This window comes from Trematomus bernacchii, unplaced genomic scaffold (assembly GCF_902827165.1).
Source record: "Trematomus bernacchii unplaced genomic scaffold, fTreBer1.1, whole genome shotgun sequence".
In the NCBI taxonomy this organism is placed as follows: Eukaryota; Metazoa; Chordata; class Actinopteri; order Perciformes; family Nototheniidae; genus Trematomus; species Trematomus bernacchii.
This window is the reverse complement of record NW_022987802.1, coordinates 576,692-601,351: the sequence shown is the minus strand read 5'-3', so window position 1 is coordinate 601,351 and position 24,660 is coordinate 576,692. Positions and strand designations below refer to the sequence as shown.

Genomic DNA, 24,660 nt, shown 5'->3' with positions numbered 1-24,660 from the left:
TTCGCTTTGCTCCAATCGCTCAAGTTTCACCGCGGCTTGCAGTTTGTTTTATCGCGTCATTCAAAACAGACATACCGTTGACGGACAGTTGAGGTTGTTTACACTTCCATGCAAGATCGTTTTGATTATCTCTGTCGTTGACTATGGAGGATATAACAACTATTGCTGCTTTGTACCTTCTGTGGAAGTCCTACAAACGTAGCAACAAACGCCGCTCTGTCTGGGTTCACAATGTAATCAAGCGTCGCACACAGTTTGGTGAATATCATTGTTTGATCAAGGAACTGCGCCTGGATGACTGCCGTTTCCAGCGGTATTTTAGGATGACCTGTGTCCAGTTTGATGATCTTCTAGCTCGGGGTTGGTGTCAGGATTTCCCGGATGGACACAAACTACAGGCGTTCCCTCTCAGCTGCGGAGCGTCAATATGTCTCCGGTAAGTTGCTTTGTTTTTTATTAGCGTGTTAATATGAATACAAAATATTGAATGAATCTTGCACGTCATGGTGAATCAATACCACAGCACTATGGATCAAAATGAACTGTTTGTTGTTATTATTTAATTATAATAAACGTTTAAAAGGGATGCTTAAATAACTCCCATCATGATAGTTTGAATGACTTTGTATACTGCAGGGTAGCTTGTGAATTTACTCCAGGTGGAACTAAAGTCTGATTTAACACTTGATTATATTTCACATCATTCATCCACATCTGTAAAATAACTAAAGGTATTAATACATACCATTTAATGTAGCCTACTTAGTTACTTTACACCACTTTTTCAGGTTATGTCTTCATACAACTTTGTTTGATTTATTTTATATATGTTTCTTTTCTTTTGTGCTGCAGGTACCTCGCTACAGGAGATTCATTCAGGACAATTGCCAACAGCTTCCGTGTTGGTGTCTCAACAGTCTCTACCATCATCCCTGATGTGGCCACTGCTATCTGGGACTGCCTTGTGGAGGAGTTCATGGCTGTGCCCTCTACAGAGGAGTGGAGGTCAATAGCAGAGAAGTTTGAGGAGCGGTGGAACTTTCCTCTCTGCTGTGGAGCATTGGATGGGAAATATGTTGTCCTCAAAGCCCCAGAAAACACAGGATCCCAGTTCTTTAATTACAAAGGAACATTCTCACTTGATCTTTTGGCAGTTGTGGATGCAGAGCGTTGCTTTCGTGTCATTGATGTTGGGGGCTATGGAAGAACTAGTGATGGTGGCATTCTGGCCAACTCTTGATCAAGCCCTGAAATCTGTCTCCCTCCAACTGCCTGCTGGCCTGCCACTCTCAGCAGGTGACCACCTGGGACCCCTGCCACATGTATTTGTTGCAGATGAGGCCTTTCCTCTCAGGAAAAACCTCATGAGGCCATTCCCTGGGCGCAACCTTCGCAGAGAGCGCAGAATATTTAATTACCGTCTGTCTCGAACTCGGCTTGTTGTAGAGCAGGGGTCACCAACCTTTTTTAGGGTGAGGGCTACTTTCAAAAGATAAAACAAGTCGGGGGCTACTTTTACTCCTTTTTTTAGTTTTTTGCAGTGTATATATTTAGCATATTTATGCTGACCTTTAACCTTTGTGTGCTGTTTGGGTCTGTGGGACCCGTTTTCAGTGTTTACTAAAAGAACATGTATGCAATTTAATTATTTTAACCTGCTTTATTTGGGGGTGGACGGGCCTCACCTCCTCTAGGGGGGTCCTCACCTCCTCTAGGGGGGGTCCTCACCTCCTCTAGGGGGGTCCTCACCTCCTCTAGGGGGGTCGGGAGGCATGCACCCCCGGGAAGATTATTTTTAAATGTTGAAGTGAAATGCATCAATCTGGAGCACTTTGAGCACAACATGAATTGATGGATACAACTCTCAACACTCAGATGAAAGGGAGCTGTATACTTTTCAATAATCCAAACATCTTTAGAATATGATCACAACCAATAACAAATAATTTAAACTGGTTTATTCTTATCTTATGTTACCTAGTTAGCATTCTTTCTTTTTATTTATGCTTATTTTACTAATCACTCCCCTTTCAAACTGTTTTTTGTTTTTTTTACTGTCCTATAGTACACATTGGAATGATTTCTGACTTTATCTATATTAAATAGATAAAGGTGTGCTCTCCCTAGCTCTCTCTCCCTCCCTCCCTCCCTCCCTAGCTCTCTCTCTCTCTGTCTCGCTCGCTCACAGAGGCTGTGTGCTCCTCCGTGGCGATGACGGCTTGCGTTAAAAAATAATAATAAACATATTTGTAAAGTGGGCGGGACACAAACGGGATTTCGAAAAGAGCGGGGGACATTTCCCCCCTGTCACAGGTGGAAATTACGCCATGCGTGTGTGTGCGTCAAGTGCAATAAATATATATGCAAGTTGCAGCACACAGAGTAAAGCTCTGCCCCTCATGTGCTGTATAGGCTGCATGATAGGCTGTTCAATGGGGCTGATGTGTTGTGTAGATTCTGCCAGAAGGGAAATCAGCGGGGAGGTGCCACATTGCTTTTCTTCCCGACTGCAACGCTGGTCCCGCAAATCAAGCAAGAACGTGATTGGTCGATATTCATTGTGGGGGTGGGGGGAGGAGGGGTGTTAGATAGATATAGAGTTGTAGTAAGTAGATAGAGTTCGCTATGATTTAGGTTTTGTTAATTCATAGGGTAGATAATTTTAATTACATTTCCTTTTTTGTTTTGTGTATTTTATACATTTTGGATTTGCTTGGCGAGTTATTTTTAGCTCCGCCCCACGGGCGACTTAGCCAGCCTCGGGGGACCTATTGCTGGCTTCGTTTATTTGTTTAAATATAAATAAATGATTTTAATATTGTCGCACCTCGTCTCCACTCTCAGGTTTTGTTATATGTGACACTTATATTTCTAGAAAGGATTATATGTGACTAGGAATACTCTGTTACAAGTAAAAGTTACTTTACACTACTGTGCACAATACAATCACCTTAATTACATTATTAATTATGTGATGACCATAAAGAAACCTAAAGAAAAGTATGTGATGGCGAAAGAATAAAGGAACATACGTGGGTAACATTAAACAAAGTTTTATTATCAATTTAAATATAAACTATATACAATGATTATAAATATTTTTAAAAAGCCTGGTTTGTTCCCTTCAAAGATTGTCAACCCATGGCAGGTAATCTATAAAAATTCCAAATTTAGCACAACTGTGCTTGCTTCATAAATTAATCTATGTATTTCAAACTTCACAAAGTTCTTCTGTTGCGTTGGCAGTCTTTGAAGGGAAGGAAGCAGGCTTTGGAGGAAATGCTCATCCTCCGAGAGTGGGGCAGGCAGAGCACCGGACCCCCGTGTCAGGGCCTCAAGGAGGCGTTCATGCACCTCATTTTCATTGTTTACATTCCTGGGCCTTTTTCTTCCTGCATGACAAAAACAAATAGCATTTTTTAGTGAAGGTCCAGCAATGCATCAATACAATAAAATGCAATCAAAACTGTCATTTACATACCCCTTGGTGCTCTGCCTACACCACTAGGTCCTGCAGGGGCATCAGTGGGGACAGCAGCAGGGACAGCAGGAGGGGCATCAGGGGCATCATCATGCTCCTCACTGCCCTCTGAAAACTCATGTTCATCTGTAAATATTGAAAATATAAGAAAGATGTATTTTGTATTTGAGATAGTAAAATGGAACAGGTAATGTAATTCTAGATTTTGTGAGAATACAACTTTTTACAATTGCACTTGTATTATTATAATTACTTATTGATAAATTAAGCAGTTATAGCCTTGATATTCTCTTAAACTTTGATTTTTACATTTTTTTTGTAGATATTCTGTATGACTTTCCTATGCAGTGTGAATGAGTGTCTCCACTTGTCAACCAACCTCTTCCGTCTGCTCCCTGTGCTTCACCTCCATATTCTGAGGTCCTGTCTTCCTCGACTCCATATTGCTGGTGGTTTTTCTCGGGGTAACAATTGGGTCGAGGAAGGACAGGACCGCAGAGTATCTCCACTTTTTATTGGTCCCTGCTGCTGACCCACTCCTCCTATCTTTCTCCCTCTTCCTTTCTTTCACATACGTGTCCCTCATACTCTTCCATTTCCTTCGGCATACCTCCTCTGACAAGAAAAAAACGTTTACAAACGGTAACTTTTAACCGTTATCTGCCGTTAAACCGGCGGTTGAGCTAACTTGGTTAATGCTAAATCTGTAATCAAGCAAACAACGAATGTATATTTTGTATAACTTACCAGGTATGCCTACTTCCTCGCTTATCTTCCTCCATGCGAGCTCTTTCTTGTTGCGGTCCCGGTAGATATACGACATTGTATCGTATATCTCCGGGAACCCACTGACAGCAACAACTATTTTCTCTTCCATCTTTACAACTGATCAACAGCAGGACGTCAAAGGGACGTCAGAGGGAATCCCAACGCTGATTGGCTTTCGCAAGAACGCGCCATGTGAATTTGACGCCCGAGTTGAAAAAATTGAACTCTCGCGTTTGACGCGGCCCCCTTCAATCGCGTGATTCGCGCCGCGTCCACCGCTTCATGCGCACCGTCGGAGCGAATTTGCGTCTGTCCGCGTCTCTGCATTGACTTTACATGTAATCGCGCTGCCCCCAAACATCGCATCGCGTCCGGTGTGAACGCAGCATTAGTGCTTGGTTGAAACCAGTGGAGGGGAACATCTTTGAAGCCCGCTGCACCTCTTGCAACAAAACGGTAAAACTCGGAACATTGGGGGTAAAGGCTTTACAAGTAAATTACAAACGCCTTCCATCTCTTCTGTTTTCACAAACGCTCCGGGAGCATCAGTTGTGTCCAATGTAGCGTAAGATAGTACAGGAGCTCAAGGCATATACTCGAACGGGAGCTGCCTGGACGCTGCAATCATGTTGCGCTCACAATCCGTGCTGAGTGTGCTGACTTTTCGTACAATGTCCCACTGTCTGGCTACCTGCGTAAAGTCAAGTGCTCGGCGCAGTTGTTGCTCCTCTGTTTTCATTGAAACAGCTCCTTATATCCGTTAGCGCAGCTAGCTAGCACCAGATGCTAACAACAACAATACGCGTAAGGTGTGCCTCGCTCGCGCCACACATACACACACCCTCCCGGTCCTCCCGATGGCCAGTCCGGGCCTGCCGGTGAGCGTGGAAGTGTGGTCGGCCGCAAGCGGGCGGCAGGAGCGGGGCTGTCAGCATCAGCTTGTAGATGGTATTTTAAACTCGATGCGCTCTGAAACTACGGTGCGGCCGAGGACAAAAAATACACATCGTTAATGGCGTTAAAATAATTAGTGGCGTGAATTTTTTTTGTTATTAACGCGTTAACTTGACAGCCCTAGAAAATACACAATCTGTATGGAGTCCAAATAGCGAAAATAGAGGAGGATTTAAGAAAGACTTCCACAGTTGCGCTCACCGGAGACTATTGGACGTCACTCAGTAATGACAGTTACCTCGGGGTCACAGCGCATTATTTTGACCCACAGTGGGAACTTCAGTCTCATGCTTTGACAGTTATGAAAACAGAGGAGCGCCATTTTGCCGACAACTGCGCCCACACACACACACACACTTTGTATTGTATGAGAGAGGTTCCAGGTTGAATTGAGGCGAATATTTGTATTGTCCAGAGGTTGTTGTGTTTAATATTCATGAAAATATTTGTCATTGTTCAAATGATAATAAACAAACATTTGCATAAAGCATATTTGTCCACTCGTATGTTGATAAGAGTATTCAAAACTTGAAAAATATTCCTCTAAGGTACATTTAGAACAGATAAAATATGTGCGATTAATCGTGAATAACTATTGACAATCATGCGATTAATCGCGATTAAATATTTTAATCGACTGACAGCCCTAATATATATATATATATTGCACATGGTTGGTATTTAACAACAAGGGGTGTCATAGTCTGTGTTGTAGTGTGTGATATTGGTATTTATGGAAACATTTTACACCTTTCCATCAAGTATTATACGTTTTAGTTACTTGTTGTGGGTTACTTAACATGAATAATCACAGTTACTATCCTTTTACTCATCACATTTCAAAGAGAAATAGGCTATCGTTATTTTAACTTCACCACAGTAATCCATCATCAGCTTTACTTTTGAGATAAAGATTTAACTCACAATTGATCAGAACAGGCTTCAAAAACATATATTTTTATATATTACCAAGTGGTTTCATGTACAACCCACACAAGTATCATGTTAAATTAAGCTATGTTGCTTGGATATCACTAGATCCTGTTACATCAGCGTAATATAAAAGTACATAACGATTTATGTGTAAATTAGCATAATTACTAGCTAGCCGCTAGCTGCTAACTGCCACGGACGCCTCGTTAATATCAAAATCCATCATATAACAATCCAGTACCATGGTGTCATGAACTCACTGTGCTGTGACTTGTACGCAAATGGACGTGCTTGATGTGAACGAGCCTTTTGGGGGGCGTGGTTAAAGTTGCGCATGCTTTATGAGCGCACATAAAGGTACTTCTCAGGCATGACCGGTAATCTGTGACGTTTCGCTCTCTCAAAAGTTGGGCCATTTTGGCTTCATGCGCCAATGAGCAACTCTCATAGGAATGAATGAGGCCCCGCCTCCCACGCTGTATCCAGTTCTTATTATATCATAGATTTAACCATGATCCATGTGTGTGTCCGCAGGCAGCTCTGCCCTGGACCTTTTCGAATGCTACGACACAAGAACCGAGTCATGGCAGGTGAAAACCAGCATGCTGTTGGCTCGCTGCAGCCACGGCTCAGTGGAGGCCAACGGGCTCATATACGTGTGTGGAGGCACGGTGGGCAACAACATATCTTGCAGGGTCCTCAATAACTGTGAGGTTTACGACCCCAGCACTCAAAAGTGAGTCAAACAAAAATGATTCAGAATTATACAGCAAAACGGAGGAAAAGTATATGCATAACAATATCAAATCGATTTTGTTTGGTGAGAATCCCAAAGTCTCAGTAGAAATGATAACAGCCACCAGTTCAAATTGACAAGAACAACATTTTTATTTTGACTAATGTGCTTTTAAAAGATTGTATCAGGCCAGGAGGTCAAAGAAGCTTCTCCACAAAAAAAGCAGGCAGACATGCCAGTCAAAACTATACATTTTATTAGAAAGAAACTTGAGTTTCAAAGTTTGTACCTCACAATAATAATATGCACATGCACCCAAAAGGGCTCAAATCAGGTAATGTTGTTACACTCTTCCTTAATCCCATATTTGTCCCTGTGTCTGTCTCCATCTTTCTGTCCTCAGATGGAGGGAGCTGTGCGAGATGAGAGAGGTCAGGAAGAACCATGGGCTGGTGGCGGTCAACTATGCTGTTGGAGGGCAGGGAGCACTGGGTACAAACACGTTATTATAATTATGTTATACTACTATTTGAAATAGTAGTTGTAGCATATGTGGCCTCTGAATGATGGAGTTTTTGTATTTTCTTTACAGGTGGACTTGACTCGGTGAAATACTACAACATAGCCACTAATGAGTGGCGTGCCGCCTCGCCGTTGCCGTGGCGAGGTATAACCGTGAAGTGTGCAATGGTCGGTGACATCATCTATGTGCTGGCAGGGTTTCACGTCCTGGAGTACCACAATGAAACCGACAGGTCAGTGTATTCACTAAATATTACGTAAATAAATAAAGTAGATATTCTACTTATGACTCTAAACCCTGAATCATATTTTCCTCGATATTTTTTCACATTTCAAACCCTCTAAGTCAGTTTTATTGTGTGTTCAGGTGGGTAACTTGCAGCAAGGTGCGAGCGTTTCCCGTCACCAGCTGCCTGGTCTGTGTGGTCGACGCCTGTGGAGTCAACGAAGACGAAGACATGGACCTCATAGACTCTCAGCCACACGCTGCAGCTGCTGCCTCTACCTCTCCGGCCCAATCCCAAACCACTCCCTACACCCTCCGTGACGGAGTGAACTCCGTCTGTAGCCACACTCGCAGCTGAATGAAGTTCCCTCCATTAAGGGTTAACGCAGCCTACACACGGCGGCGTGCGTTGCCGCTTGGTGGTGGGCGTGTCTTGAGCTTGGGGAGTTTCCGCGAGCAACGCGACCAACAACCAATCACATGAATATCCCGCCCCGGACATACAAAGCAAAAAAGCCTGGTTCTTCTATCCACTCTAGCCAAAATGGATGCCGGTTTGGTAGCAAGGGTGGCATTGGTATATGCATTGTATCTCGGGAGGCGACGTTGTGTGCGTCGCTGTTGGGTACATCCGATACTCCGAAAACGTCTGAAACGGGGAGAATACCACGTTCTGGTCCAAGAGCTCCGTCTGGATGACGAACTGTTTCTGCAGTACTTCAGAATGAGCAAAGGCCATTTCGACGAGTTGCTCGGCAAAGTGGGTCCACTGATAACAAAGGCGGACACCAACATGCGTTTGTCAATCGGACCCGCCGAGCGACTCGCCATCTGCCTACGGTATGTTTTGTGTATTTCTACTTCTTTAATCTGACTCTGTATAGAAAGAGAGAGAATGCATGCCATGGATGAATGATGAATGAAGTCTGTGATTTAGTTCAGATGGATAACATTAATTAAGATAGCTAGGTTAACACAGTATTGCTCCCCTGTGTGTGTGTGTGTGTGTGTGTGTCTGTGTCTGTGTGTGTCTGTGGTCTGTGTGTGCATGTGGTCTGTGTGTGTGTCTGTGGTCTGTGTGTGTGTCTGTGGTCTGTGTGTGTGTGTGTGTGTGTGTGTGTGTGTGTGTGTGTGTGTGTGTGTGCGCGTGTGTGCATGTGTGGGGTCTGAAATTGTTTTATTTTTTAAATCATGTATATTACTTTTTTCTCAGGTACCTGGCAACCTCATACAGGACCATAGCATTCAGCTATAGGGTTGGTCATATAACAGTGGCTGTCATCGTCAGGGAGGTTGCGGGTGCCATCTGGACCGCCCTGGTTGAGGAGACCATGCCGGTACCACAGATGGAGGACTGGAGAGCCATCGCTGCTGAGTTTCAGGAGATCTGGAACTTTCCAAATTGTGTTGGTGCCATTGATGGGAAGCACGTGGTGATCCAGGCTCCAGCAAATTCTGGGTCCCTCTACTTCAATTATAAGTCCACCCGCTCCTTGGTACTGCTGGCTGTCGTGGATGCCCGGTACCTCTTCAGGGTAGTGGATGTTGGAGGATTTGGAAGGAGCAGCGACAGTGGGAGCCTGCAGAATTCTGCTTTTGGAGAGAGCCTCCGAGATGGCAGTCTGCAGCTACCACCTGACACCGTCATCCCAGGAGCAGAGCGGCTGGGCCTTCTTCCCCATGTGTTTGTTGGAGATGAAGCTTTTCCGCTGCTGTGTGTGATCTGGCGTCCAGGGAATGGACGCAGCAGGTTTGCTGCGTCCATTCCCTGGACGCCAGATCACACGCGAGAGGAGGATGTACAACTACCGCCTCAGCCGGGCCCGGTTGGTGGTTGAATGTGCGTTTGGCATCCTCTCATCCCAGTGGAGAATGTTCAGGCGTGTCATCACCACCAGCCCGGAGGTAACAGAGTTGTGTGTGAAGGCCACGTGTGTGTTGCACAACTTCCTCCGCAGGAAGATAATGGGAAGGAAAACACGCACATCTCTCGAGGACTCCACGGATGAAGCTCCAGATACTCCAACCCTGTGTGATGCACCGAGGATGGGCTCCAACAATGCCACACGCAGATCGCTCCAACTGCGGGAGAACTTCTGCTCCTATTTGAATGAGGAGGGTGCAGTGCCATGGCAGCAGAATGTGGTGTAGGGTCACCATTGCCTCCAAACCAAAAGCTCTTTTAAGAGCTACCCATATTTTCCTTAAAAAGCAAATATTCCAAATGAGCCATTTAAAAATACAACATTCCTAATAAACATGTTTCTTGAATTGATATTATGATATTGCTAACAACCTTTTTCCTTCAGCCCTGTTTTTACTGATAAACCACTCATAATTTCAACAGGTTTTCAAATGGACAATTGTACAGAAGACCGCACATTATATATCAACATACATGAAGCTTCTGCTATGTTGCAACTGACAAACCACATGAACAAGTGAAGACACAGTATAGACATAACATACTTTTTAAATAACTTTTATTTATGTAAGTGTGTGATGAGTGGATAAGTGTAAAACATGTAGTGTGGTGTAGTATGTGTGTGAATTACAAAAAAAAAAATCAGTTCTCTTCCATCTCCTGCTCTGCCTCAAAGATTGCTTTGTATATTTCAAATCGCACTCTTTTCCTCTTTGCAATCGACAGCCTTCGCATGGCAGGCAAGAGGCTCCTGAAAAATAACTCATCCTCCACCAACACCACTACTGGTGGTGGAGGTGGGGGTGGTGGAGGATGAGGTTGAGGTGGTGGTGGTGGCATGAACAAAGGACTGATGGCTGACATCAAGCCTTTTTCAAAGGAGGACATCTCCCTTCCCCTTCTCCTTTTTCCCCGGTCCCGGTCCTCTACAACCGCCTCCTCCTCCTGTCCTGTCTCCCCTGCCTGGGCTTGCTGACTGTTGGCTGGCTTTCTAGCTGGCTCTCTGCCTCTGGCACCAGGTTGGATGGAGGCAGGGTTTGCCGGGGGACATTGCTGGACGTCTCACGGTCAATGATAAATGGGGTTAAAAACCCCATCACTGCCGTGAAACGCCAGGGCTTATATCCCCCGGATGACCCTGCCCCGCTTCTCTTTCTCCCTTGTTTTCTCCTTTCTGAATCTGTCCCTCAGTGACTTCCATTTTGTCCTGCATACTTCCTCTAATGAAATGAAATGAAATAATAAAGTTAATTTCTGGAATTACTTTTTATTTACTTTTATTAATTTACTAAATTGTTCCTCCATTAATGAAAACCAAATCCCTTTATCACTGTCAATTGCATAAAAGGTTTTACATGTCACACTTTATATGATGAACATGTATGACATTAATGTCTATGGTGCTATTTTATGCAACATTCATGCTACATCCATGCTGGCTAAATATACTGTCTCTGCTTGCTAGCTGCCCATTCAAACGAAGTACACTGGATATAAACTCCCCAAACAGGCGAAAACCTACCAGTTTCACCCACTGTTTCTGCCACCTCCCTCCATGCCTGGCTCCTCCGGTTTGTATCTCTGTATGTGAAGAGCCTATTAACTTTATGTGTAATAAAAATCGATATTTCGATATATTTTGATATTTGATATACATTTAAGATAACTGGGCCACATTTGCTTCATCATATATGGGCCACTTTTCGGATAAACGCGTCATTTGCAGGAAACAACGTCTAAGGAATCTTAATATTGAATAAAACTATGAATGTGTTATATCCATGTAACGGGAAGAAACTCAGCTAACTGATCTTTTTAATTTTTTTTTTCAAAAAAAACCCACAATGCTAGCACTCAGCCTCTGAATTAGCCTCGATCGAAAAAACGGGACCGACAAAGGCACATAAACTCACTCAGAACTCCCTTATTACTTATCCTAGATGCACAACCAAACACTATCTTTTGGTGTCCTGGAGACACTGAATCTAACGGTGCCCTCCTCAACACTCAGTGATAAACATTCGCGACGCTATCAACGAAAGCGTACATCATCACATGTGGAGCCAAGAAGCTAAACATGTAAATATGGCTCACCTTGGTCAAAAGTGGTCTTCAATGGCATTAAAACGATAAAAAAACGATGCTGCAGTTAATCCATAGGTTCATCCTATGTGTCTGTGCCTTCTTTGAAATTATTTCTGATAATCCATAAGCAATACAACTGCGTTTTAGTTTCCAAACTCCAGAAGGAGACATTCCTCCAGTTTAGTTTCGCTTTCCACACGCGAAGCGGCAACATTTTTTCTTTATAATGTATGTGTATGTGAGTCTCCTCCTTCGATTCTATTGGCTCTAACGGTCACAAGGGTATGTCAACCAACCAGATCGAGCAAGGGGGGCCAGAGATAGGTCAAATCCACCCAAATGACCCCAGATGGCCCAGTTTTTGGCTAAATCTCTCTAAAAAGGTCAAATTTCACTTGTTTTGCATCAATCTTGATACAGGGTACTTATTATATGTTGTACTTTGGATTCCTAAAGCTTTTAGTCTACTAACCCATCATCCAAGGGTAGTTTTCACTATCTGTAAAAAATAATTTTTGGACGGACACTATAATTTACAGTTTTTTACTATGTAAAATCTGAATTTTCTTTAAAATAAAAAACATTTATATTGATTCTGACACTTCTACATCCAACTCACAGGTTTATCATTACTTTGAGAAAAGATTATTAATGTAACCCTTTTAGAAGGGAAGATATGGTCATTTGTTCTGGGAATGTCATTTTCGAGCCTGAGACCTGAAAAACAGGCTCAGAGTGGAACAGGTTAAGCACTCTTTTTTCAAAAAGCACCATACCATCATTTATCAAAATGATATATTATCTTACCATCATCTACTTCAATTAAAGCACATCCTTCCACATACTCCACCACAAAAACATCTTTCCCGTTATATAGAAATAACATTTTCAAGACCCATTTAATATTTCTCTTCATTATGTCCCACACTTTATCAATTCTCCCCTCATAATGGGCAGCATTTCTTCGTATTTTCACAGCATATCTTGCCTGACTAAGACACATATTCAATAACCCAACATTACACCCATCCATTTTCCCATTCATACCAAATAGCCACAGCTCCTTCCATTGCAAACATGTAATCACCCTTACATCCCAACATCTCATTTCTTTTAATTTCCCAAAAAATACCTTTAATTTATTACACTAAAAAAACTCATGCATACAATTCTCCACTTCCACTCTACAAACATCACATTCTCTCCTCCCCTCTTTGTCAAACATACTTATTACCAAATTATTAAATACCCTATTGTGTCTTAAAAGAAAAGAAAATTGCTCACATTCTATACTATTGCCTTTCACACCCAGATTCATCCATATCTTTCTCACGTCCATTCCACCCACCACTTTTTCTGATGCTGGTCTCCTCACATTTCCCATCCCAAGAATTTTATAAATCCTCTTTGTACTTAAATCCCCCAGTTTCATCCCTTCACCCACATATAACACCACATCACTTTCCACACTCCCCACATTCTCACTCTCAGTCATTCTCCTCCATTCCCCCGGCTTTCCTTCCTTTATACTCTCTAATAAACTCTCTGCTGTCCATTTCCCCATTAACAAATCCCCTCCTCTAACCTCATCAATAATCACCTGTGCCCTCATAAAACCCGGAACATATTCGTACACTAAATCCCTTACAACCCTAAACCCCGCCCTCCATATTGGCAAATTAAACATTACCTTCCCTTCTTTTAAGATCATTTTATTTTGAAAAATCGGTTGCATCCAGACCTGCTTCCTATTCACACAATCATACCTAACATTCACCAAAAACTCTCCCCATGCACTCATCACTTCCCCTTGAAAATCACTCATCCCACTCATCCACCCTTTCTTAAAACACATAAAAATACCACTATCCCCACACCCCCTACCTTTATTTATACTATCCTTCAAGAACACTTTCCAAACATGATCAACTTTCTTATTTAAATATTTGATCATGGTTTTAACTCTCATTACCAAGGCTCTATCCACTGCGCCACACGCCTCCCATAAATATAAGAGTACAGTGCGTAATGTCGCAGAAACGCCGCTCCGGCACCCCGTTACGGAGCCGTAAATGTTTTTAAATTGGACAACTGCTATGAACCGTCTGCTCCTCCTGTGACATCTGCAATGAAATGTACCTGTCCCGTTGTTTTATAGAGAGGAATCTGTGGCGTCATCGGTTCACAGCCATTGGTGAATTTATGTCACGAGTGGGAGCTCTCGTTTTTTGCCAATAATCTAGTTATTAAACAGTTCAAGAGTACCTTCATTTGCTTCGTCTTGATCCGTAGATCTGTTTTGATGGGACGGTTTTTTTCAGTGGCGGATTGTTTCCCATTCTCGCACATTTCCACCCGCGGTATGCAGTCGAGGCTAGTCTTTTTAGACTGGGCCTCATCTGGAGATATCATTTGATCTATCGATTGTCCCACACTGTAAAAACTGTGACTGGGGTCAATTCATTTTAAATAAATAATTTGTAGTAGCCTTTACATAATAAAAAATACTTTGTGCATTTAGGAATCACATTGAGCTGAATTCAACAAACTTAATACGTAAAATCAGCTGTGACATTTTGAGTAGAAATTAATTAAATTTGATGAGAGCCTAAAAAATGCAGAAAATGAATAGAAGTTACTCATTGGGAGCTCTTTAGTTCTAATCTCTTCACACTCCCGCCCGTTTCGCACCACATTGAAGTTCTTCACTTGCTGCCACAGCCCACAGCAGTTTGCTGCTTCGTCAAAGCTAAGAACTGTTAATTGTTGTAAGTTAACTGACATTTTTTAACCAAGTTGATGTAGCAGTTGTTTTGGGCTATTGCTTAACAAACATGCCAACTGTATTGCATTTTTAGGAAAGACCTAAAACCACATTAAGCTGAGGGATGAAAGTTGGTGCCACACTTATTATTTATGTCTTAATGTTCCACGGTAATGTTGTGACTTTTAAGATACCAGGTAATGTTTTTCGACTTTTACTCTAAAGTCGCCTAAGTATCCACCCTTGCCGTACCTTAACAAGCTAGCTAGCATGCTACATTAGCCGACCAAAGCTACCACGTTGTGTGGAGAGCAGTCACTCTGAGCACAGTAAGAAACGAACACTTGCTTGCGGGTGAGTAAGGAATATAATTGTTTTTTTTCTTTCTTCATAAATAACAATTTGGTGTTATTTGTATCGAACCTCTGTTGCTGTGTTTTGTGCACACTGACTGTAGTATATAGTGCAGCGCACATGTACTGTAATAATGTTACTGACGTGGCGCGGAGTGATACGTAGAGTGTGTTGAAGCCCGCATAGAGGCTCGCAATATTACCATGGCTGGATGTATATTAAGTTAACAAATTTGTCTCATCTGAAGCTAAAGCAAGGTCTACTGATACTTCATTAATCCCCATGTCATCCGGTCAGATACTATGGCTGGCAACAAAGCATCAAATACAAGATGGCAAATTACCGCACCAAACTCAGAGGCTACGGTGTTCCTGAGGTGATGTGCAATGCACTAACGGTGCGTCTACACAGCAGCGTTAAAAAAATCTTGAAACGCTTCTGCCCATTCACTTTGAATGGGGTGACGTCACTTTCCCTCACTTTTCGCCGAAATGCATTGTGGGCAGGCGAGCGGAGATTTTCAGGATTTTGAGGATTCAAAGTTGAACAATGTTCAACTTTTGAGGCTGAGGTGGAAGCGTCAGCCAATCAAATCCCGTGTACGCAAATCTGACAGTTCAAGCTCTAGCCAATCAAACGGCGTGTATGCTGGGAGAGACATACCGCAGGTCATTTCCTCATATTCCAAAAAATGGAGGAGAAATTAGCGGTAGGGAATCAATCACCCGGTGCTTTATGACCAGACCTACCGGGATACAAACCGGAGGAGCCAGGCATGGAGGGAGGTGGCAGAGACAGTGGTATGTTTTCGCCTGTTTTGGGGAGTTTATATCCAGTTTACTTCGGGCTTTTTTGCTTCGTATGTCGCGGGTGGGAGATTCATGTGATTGGTTGCTCGCAAAAAATCCTCAAGCTTCAGATACGCCCACCTCCAAGATTTTTTTAACGCTGCTGTGGAGACGGCCCATTACAGTGCCGCAGACTGTATGTATTGCTTTGCGATTTTTTGCGACCGGAAGTTTTTTGTATTCTGTGGGTGATGCAGAGAATCTCAGCAAGAATACAGTCTGCAGTGCTATTCATAAGGTCGCACAAGCTCTGACAGGGCTCACAGAGTCCTTTATTGTGTTTCCTGGCACATGTCCCACGCAGATGATCAAAGAGGGGTTTTACAGCATGGCAGGTATGTGATTATATATTTACAGTGAATGTTGTTCCTATGACGTACACGTCCCGATGGCCAGTCAGAAGCTAGAATGCCAACCTAGAGAGCCAATCAGAACCTATAACGGGCTAAAGGGTGGTCCGCACGCATGGGCCGGTGCGTCTGAACCACCCGGGCTGAATTTGTGTCCCTGTACACTGTTGTATAATAAATGCAACCTACTATTTCATAGGGTTTCCCAGGGTGCTTGGCTGTATAGACTGTACACACATACCCATCTCTGCGTCCCTGGGAGAAAATTAACGATTATGTAAATCGCAAATCCATCCACAGCCTCAACATTCAGGTAAATCTTGCCCATTCACTTACAGAACACACATTGAAGTCTGGGTGATAAAAGGAACTCACACATTTAAATATTCACACAGTACATGTTTCACACTTGGACTATCTTTCTCTATAACATGGACTCATTTCAAATGAACATTGATGCTACACTGACTATGATGCTCTTATTGTGGAAGTAGGCTTGTTAACCCCAAATTATTTTGCAGGCCACCTGTGACCACAGGTGTGTCATCACCAGCCTTGATGCAAAGTGGCCTGGGTCAGTCCATGACTCGAGGATCTTCTCAGAGTCATCACTGTGTCACAAACTCGAACAGGGTATGGCAACTAGGGATGGGTACCGAGCCCCGGTATTAAACGGGCCCCGGGGCTGAATTATTAAAGACCGTGGTACCGTTAAGCTCCGACGTTATCGGTCTTTTTATCGGTACTGGAGACATCTAAAAAATATGTCATGTGTATTATTGCTACACAAACATTATATTGCAGTTTTAGTGTCGCCAACTCCGTTTCTAATACGCAAAAAGACTGCAAAATGCGTCATTTTTTGTATTTTCGATCTCTCCAATCCTGACGAGAGATCTCTCTCCCCCGTCTGTGTGCGAGGGGGCGGAGCAGTTTACACACATGCAGCTGCTACATGCAGCAACACACACACACACGGAGGAGATGGCGGAGAGAACGCGCTCCGAGGTGTGGTTAAACTTTACCCGTCTCGCTCGTTGCCTAAAGTGCAATAAGAGTTTAGCATGTCAGGGCGGTAACACGAGCAATTTGTCTAAACATCTAGCAAAAGTGCACCACGTTCAGACGGAGAAATGCACCGGGTTCGACTGTCTCTAGTAGCTCTGTAGCCCCATCCACGAGTAACGTTTCCACGTCAGGTATATTATGTATGCTAGCAGCAACACACGGAGCTAACTCAATGATTCAAACATGGGTTAATGATTAGAGGGAACTGAGTTATTTAGTTTGTTAAAGTTTCAGCTATTCTGTTCACAGTTCTGTCATCACATTATTTAATATGATTTGTTAAAACGTTGTTGTTTCTTTTGATGTGAAATATTATGTATTTCATTTAAATAAAAAGCAATGTTAGTTTTGTTCACAATTTGTTAATTTTCATTTAATTGTTTATTTGAATAGGGACAATGCACATTAATGAACACTTTAGACAAATAATGCTTCAAGTGTAAATATGCCGGATTGTAGCTTTGAGCTAATTTCCATCCGTAGTCCCTGACATACAACATATAGTACAGGGAGGTGAGCTTTAATGGAGCTTACCTGGAGTGGTTCCTAGGCTGGAGTTATCAGAGTCTAGCAGCTTCCTTGGGGAATCTTTCCTGGGAGAATCCAGGACCTTCCTAGGAGTAACCATTTGCCACGACGTTGTCCTTAGACTTTCTCGACGATGTTCATCGCATGAATAAGCGGCAGAATTAGGGCAATATCTGTGAATTACTCTCACACCCTACACACTACTGAAACCACAATCAGGTCATCTACGATCTACGGAGACCTGCTCCCGCCTGTAGAGTGGCTCCACGCTTCGGGCTGGGGCCTGCTTTCACCGGCGTGTGCTGCTGTGCGGAGGAGGATCTGCCGCGGCTGGGGCCTGCTCTCCACCTGTCCTGGTTCTGCTGTTACGGAGGCCTGCTCCCACCTGTCGTGTGTTCCAGTGTCGTGTGCTGCTTGCTGAGGAGACCTCTTATCCCGGGGATACCACGGAGGGACCGGTGCGCTTCCTCGCTGCTGCTTTCGCCTGTCCTTTGCTGCTGTTGAGGAGGAGGATTTTTTTTTGCCCCGGGAACATCGTGGATATTGTGTGCTGGTCTGGGAGGATGGCCCATATCGTGATTCTGCTGTGCCTGTTAACTGTTCTGAAGCCTACTGGATTCAGGTCTGTTCTGCCACCTGCAGTGGGCATCCCCTGCAAAGGGTCGGATGTGTTACACAAACAGTTACCGGTCACCTTGTCACAGACAATCTGCTCGACAAAATATGTTTGTCTTTTTTGTTTGCCTGCGATGATGGTACTTCAGGACTGCTTCTTAAGCTCAAATCACACTCTCGCAGACTTTTCCGGTGATTCTAAAATAGATGACAATGTGTGTGTGTCGATTAAGAGGAAAAGATGCCTGTTTTTTTTGTTATTATTACTGTCAGGAAATGTTCAACCTAACCCTGGTCCGCCCAGTAGTAGTAGTCAGATCGCTACTCCTGCTGATTTTAAAGCTAGGTCTGGGTTGGGTTTCATCCACTTGAATGTGCGCAGTCTGTTAGGTAAGCTAGATTTTGTCCGCATTTGGGCAAGCTCGACTGACGCTGACGTCATTGTGTTATCAGAAACATGGCTAAATAAAACTATTTTGGCCTCTGACATATCCTTAAATGGCTATAATGTGTATCGTACCGACCGGCCTAATAAAGGTGGTGGAGTTGCCATTTATGTTAAGAATAAGTTCAGTGTAACCACATTGATCTCCAAATCTGTCAGTAAGCAATTCGAATTTTTAGCCTTAAATATAGAAGTGGCAAAGGGGCAACAAGTCATGGTGGTGGGCTGCTACAGACCCCCCTCAGCTGTCAAGGACTCCTTGTCTTCACTAGCAACACTTTTATCACAACTAGACTACAAGGAAATAGTGCTACTTGGAGATTTTAACTGGGACTGGTTAACTGCAGTATCAGAGGATTTTAAAAACCTTTGTATCTCTTTGAATGTTACTCAGATTGTTGACAGTCCTACTCGCCCTAACGTTAAGTCCCCTAATAAATCATCCCTAATTGATCTCATTCTAACTAATGTTCCCTATAAATACCTATCTGTGGGAGTATTTGCAAATGATGTGAGTGACCACTGTGTTGTAGCCACAATTAGGGACACTAAGGTCCAAAAGGTTAAACCCCGTATTATTATTAAGAGACACATAAAACATTTTGTGGAGCAGGGTTTTGTTCATGATCTGTTTGGGTTTGATTGGGGAAGAGTCGATCTGTGTGCTGATGTAGAAACTGCATGGTCTTATTTTTATCTTGGTTTTATGGAAATTATAGATAGACATGCACCCCTACGCACTTTTAGAGTAAAGGGACGAGACAATCCTTGGTTTTCTGCCGAACTGTCCAGTCTCCTACATGAGAGAAACAAGGCCTGGGCAAAGGCTAGGAAATCAGGCTCAGAGGTTGAATGGCTGCGTTTTAGGCAACTAAGAAATAGCTTCACTTCACAGGTCAAAAATGCTAAGTCGAAGTACTATTTGTCAGTTACCACAGAAAACCTAAATAATCCTAGGAAATTTTGGAAAGCCATAAAATCGCTATCCACCGGTGAGATCCGAAATGAGCTACCTCCGTGCCTTACCACAGCATCTGGCTCTATATCGGACAGGGCTACTATGTTAAATTGTTTTAATGAGCATTTTGTGTCCTGCGGTTCTATGTTTGATTCTGTGACTAACTCTGCTTTTGTGAACACCACAGTCGGTGACTCTGAACAATGTGGTCTGGAAAACCCTTTCAGTTTTACTCCTTTTACTGTTGATGTTGTTCGTGAAGCTTTAACCAAGTTAGATCCTAAGAAACCGGCCGGCCCGGACAACGTGGAACCTTTCTTTTTAAAGATACCTGCAGATTTTATTGCTCCACCTCTCACTACTCTTTTTAACCTCTCCCTCAGCACAAACACAATTCCTAAAGTATGGAAGTCAGCGTATGTCCTGCCTTTGCTGAAAGGAGGGGAGGCAACTGTTTTAAATAACTATAGGCCCATCTCTAAATTGTCAGTTCTGGCTAAGGTTCTTGAACGCCTAGTGAGTGAACAGGTAAAGGTGTTTTTATGTAACAATGACATCCTGTCTAAACATCAGTCAGGCTTCAGAAAGCAACATAGCACCATCACTGCCACAATGAAAGTGGTGAATGATGTGGCGAGTATTTTAGATAAAAAGCAGAGTTGTGCAGCTCTATTTATCGACCTTTCCAAAGCGTTTGATACCGTCGATCATCACATCTTAAAGCAGAGGCTACTCAGTATTGGCTTATCCAGCCATGCAGTGGGTGGTTTGTGAACTACCTCTCTGAAAGGTCCCAATGTGTTCACTTTGATGGGCTGTCTTCTGAGTGGTTGAACATTGCTAATGGTGTTCCTCAAGGTTCTGTTTTAGGTCCACTTTTATTCTCCATCTACATCAATAGTTTAGGTGAAAATGTGGATGAAGCTACTTTGCATTTTTATGCGGATGACACCGTGATGTACTGTGCAGGTCCCTCCATTAAGGAGGCTGTTGTTAAATTACAGGCTGTTTTTTAACATTATTCAGACTCAGCTCTCTGAACTTAAGCTTCTTTTAAATGTTGAGAAAACCAAGGTAATGCTCTTTTCTAAAGCTAAAAAGACTCCAGAGACTGCTTTGGATATTGTGACTATGCAAGGACAAGTACTCCAAGTGGTTAGCTATTATAAATACCTTGGTATCTGGCTTGATGATTGTCTTACTTTTAAACTTCACGTCACTAATCTGCTTAAAAAGCTGAGGGTTAGATTAGGTTTCTTTTTCAGAAACAAGTCCTGTTTCTCTTTTGAAGCCAGGAAAAGGCTAGTCACTGTGACCTTTTGACCTGTGCTAGACTATGGTGATTTGATCTATATGAATGCACCTGCCCATTGCCTGGAAAGGTTAGATGCCGCCTATCACAGTGCTCTGAGATTTGTTACTAACTGTAAAGCACTTACTCATCACTGTACCCTGTATGCCAAGGCAGGTCTGCCTTCACTAACTGTTCGGAGGCTCAGTCATTGGTACATGTTCATCTACAAAGCCATGCTGGGTAAACTACCTTCTTATATCTGCTCTTTGATCTCACAGAGAGTGGCAAGTAGCTATTGCTTGAGATCACAGGATGTGTTTTTATTACATGTGCCAAGTGCTAGGACTGTTCTAGGTGCTAAAGCTTTTATGTGCGCTGCTCCTCTAGCTTGGAACACTATGCAAAAAATATTGAAACTCAGCATTTTGATTCCCTTGCATCAATTTAAAGCACGACTGGATGAAATATTATTGGATACCTGTAAATGTAAATAGATGCTAATGTATACCCCTGTAATTATGTTGTGATGTCCTTTTTGTTTTCTGTTTGTTTTTATATGTGTAACTCAATGTACCGCAGGTCTCCCTTGTAAAAGAGATCGTTGATCTCAATGGGATTTTTAACCTGGATAAATAAAGGCTACAAACAAACAATAGTTAGTTTACCTCATTTTTCTCTCCAAAAGAACCGATAAGAGTACCGTTAAAAGACCGGACCGATAAGCGGTATCGATAAAAGTAGTAGTACCGTTAAAACCTTAACGATACCCATCCCTAATGGCAACTGTACATTCTTATTGTGTTGTGCTTCTTAAGCTGCCTTTTGTGTATACTTATGGAAATGTTCCTTTATCTTCAGGAGTCTTCAGTGGAGTGCTGCTCGGGGACAGGGGTTATGCCTGCCAGCCTTTCCTAATGACCCCATATCCTGACCCTGGTGAAGGGCCACAAACCACTTTCAATGTGGCCCATACCAAAACCAGGGTCAGGATAGAAATGACCTTTGGACAACTGAAGGCCCGATTCACCTGCCTGCGGGGGCTCAGAGTGGCCCCTGAAAGAGCGGTTCCCATCATAACGGCCTGTGTTGTGCTGCACAACATCGCCACCATGAGGAATGAGAGGGCCCCTCATGCAATCCCCCAACCTCCTGATGTGGTAGACCCCATCACCCTGGACTACCCTACTGGCAGGGCTGTCAGAGATGCTATTGCATGTTATATTGGCCAATAACAAAAGAACACACACAGAGAGAGAGAGAGACCTTGGGTGATTTATGTCGGAGTTTTATTTTGTGAGGTATTCCTGACGGAAAAAGAGAAAAAAAACATATTTCTTGGTTTACTTTTTCTTTAAAGACAAAAGGGATTTGTGTTTTAGGTATCCTAAAAGATTGTAAAGGTCACCTTATGCACCTTTCATTTGACTTGAAAAAAAATTACTGAATGTTACAAAATTACCTGTCTTTCTCTCTCCAATTTCTCCACCTCCAGCTTTGTTTTTTCCATCAACAGCTTCTGGTGCTCTATGAGGAGGTCGTTCAATTGGATGCTTTGGACTAGGGTCCGTTTGTACAGGGCCCGCACAGTGTCTGCTTCAGCCTGAAACACATGAAACACATATATATTGCTTTAACATTCAAGCATGGCTCACAGCAAGAAAGCTGACAATTTTAAACTTGACTATACTTTTACATTTTGTTTAATTAATTACTTGTCGTGAGGGCCTAGATGAGGGCCTAGATGAGGGCCTAGATGAGGGCCCAGGCTGCGGGGGAGAAATCTGCACCTGCTGTGGGGGAGGAATCAGCACCTGTAGCTGCGGGGGAGGAAGAGTTCCTTCTTCCTGCGAATTGAGCAAAGATTGCTTGATTTGACTTGATATTTGGTGGAGTTGGCCCAATAGCCGTAGCGCCACCATCCTGACGTCAGTAAAGTGTTCAAATCTGTATCAGTCTGTATTAGATCCGTTGCAGCCCCGTTTTTAGAGATTTGGGTATGGAGGAAAAGCGAGAAGGTTGTGTTTTCTGACACTTGGTGAGTTCCCTGACACACCGGGGACACATATTCATGTATAAAAGACGTACAAAGGTGCATTTTGCATGATAGGTCCCCTTTAGTTAAGCTTGGGAACATTCTTGTTGAGAAGATTTGTTGCAATGCACTTGCAACAACTTGCACTAACCCTAACCCAATACACATAGTGGCTGCAGTCGAATAGTCAGTTTAGCTCAAGCCCCCAGGAAGTGCGCCGGACTCTGTGCCCAAAATTCGGTGTGTCCAAACGGTGGTACTGCAACTTCCGTATCAGTCCGTGACGTCACCCGGCCCAAAAATACTTTTTCCCATTGACTAAAATGGGGAAAGAGACGTCTCTAAATCAGCGGATAATTTATTTATAATTCATTATCCGCTAATTTATAATTTATTTTATAATTTAAATAAACTACCCAGTATGAACTATTTTATAGCCCTTATTAGAATCATTAAGTCCTTAAAGTTGTACTAAAATCCGAATCTAGATTTATTTTCTCTCCATTCATTCTAAATTAAAATTAAAGGTTGTTTTCTCAAAATGAGTTTTTTCTCATCATGTGGATTAATACGCGACGACTGCAGGGTGAGGGTGACGAGCATAAGTTTCACTTCACTTTTTAATTTAAATTCCAACCTTGGAAGGAGGTTTGAAACTTCCTTTATAACCTCCTTTAGCTTAGGAAACAACGTCCACAATATTAATCTGCTACTTATGATTTATTAGGTAAATAGAAAATTAGGTATTTATTTCATTTCATTTCAAACCTTTATTTATCCAGGTTGTATCCCATTGAGATCATTGACCTCTTTTTCAAGGGAGACCTGCTCAAGTAGGTTCCACATGAAACATTAAAAACATAAACAGAACAACAAAAGGACATCATACATTAGCATTACAGGGATCCACATGCACAGGTACCAACAGCTTCCGATTGAGTAGCATCCAACCGAGCTTTAAAAACATTGAGTGGCACCAGATTGCTCAGTTTCCATTTTAATTGCAGACTATTCCAGGACAGTGGAGCTGCGCATCTAAATGCTATCTTCCCTAAGACAGTCCTAGCAGTTGGCACATTTAATAAAACCACAGCATGCGATCTCAGGCAGTAGCCACTTACAATTCGCCGTGAGATCAGGGAGCAGATGTAGGATGGAAGTTTCCCTAACATGGCTTTATATATAAAAATGTACCAGTGACTGAGCCTCCGTGCAGTTAGTGAAGGCAGACCAGCCCTTGCATACAGGGTACAGTGATGGGTTAATGCTTTACAGTTTGTCACAAATCTCAGTGCACTGTGATACGCAGCATCTAACTTGACCAGGCAATTGGCAGGTGCATTCATATAAATCAAATCACCATAGTCCAGCACAGGTAAAAAGGTCACAGTGACTAGCCTTTTTCTGGCCTCGAGCGAGAAACAGGACTTGTTCCTGTAGAAGAAACCTAGCCTAACCCTCAGTTTTTTAAGCAGGTTATTGACATGACATTTAAAAGTGAGACAATCATCAAGCCAGATACCAAGGTATTTGTAACAGGCAACCACTTCAAGTTTTATTCCTTGCGTAGTTAAAATATCTAAAACAGGCTCTGGTGTCTTTTTAGCTTTTGAAAAGAGCATTACCTTGGTTTTATCCACATTTAAAAGAAGCTTAAGCGCTGACAGCTGAGTCTGAATAATGTTAAAAGCAGCTTGCAATTCAACAACAGCCTCCTTAATGGAGGGACGTGCACAGTACATAATGGTATCGTCCGCATAAAAATGTAAGGTTGC

The 24,660-nt window shown here is 42.9% G+C and overlaps 1 pseudogene; it reads left to right on the top strand.

Moving 5' to 3' along the window:
* The first annotated feature begins 13,657 nt into the window (after positions 1 to 13,657).
* LOC117498277 lies at positions 13,658 to 22,085 on the top strand (annotated as a pseudogene).
* Positions 22,086 to 24,660: the final 2,575 nt, after the last annotated feature.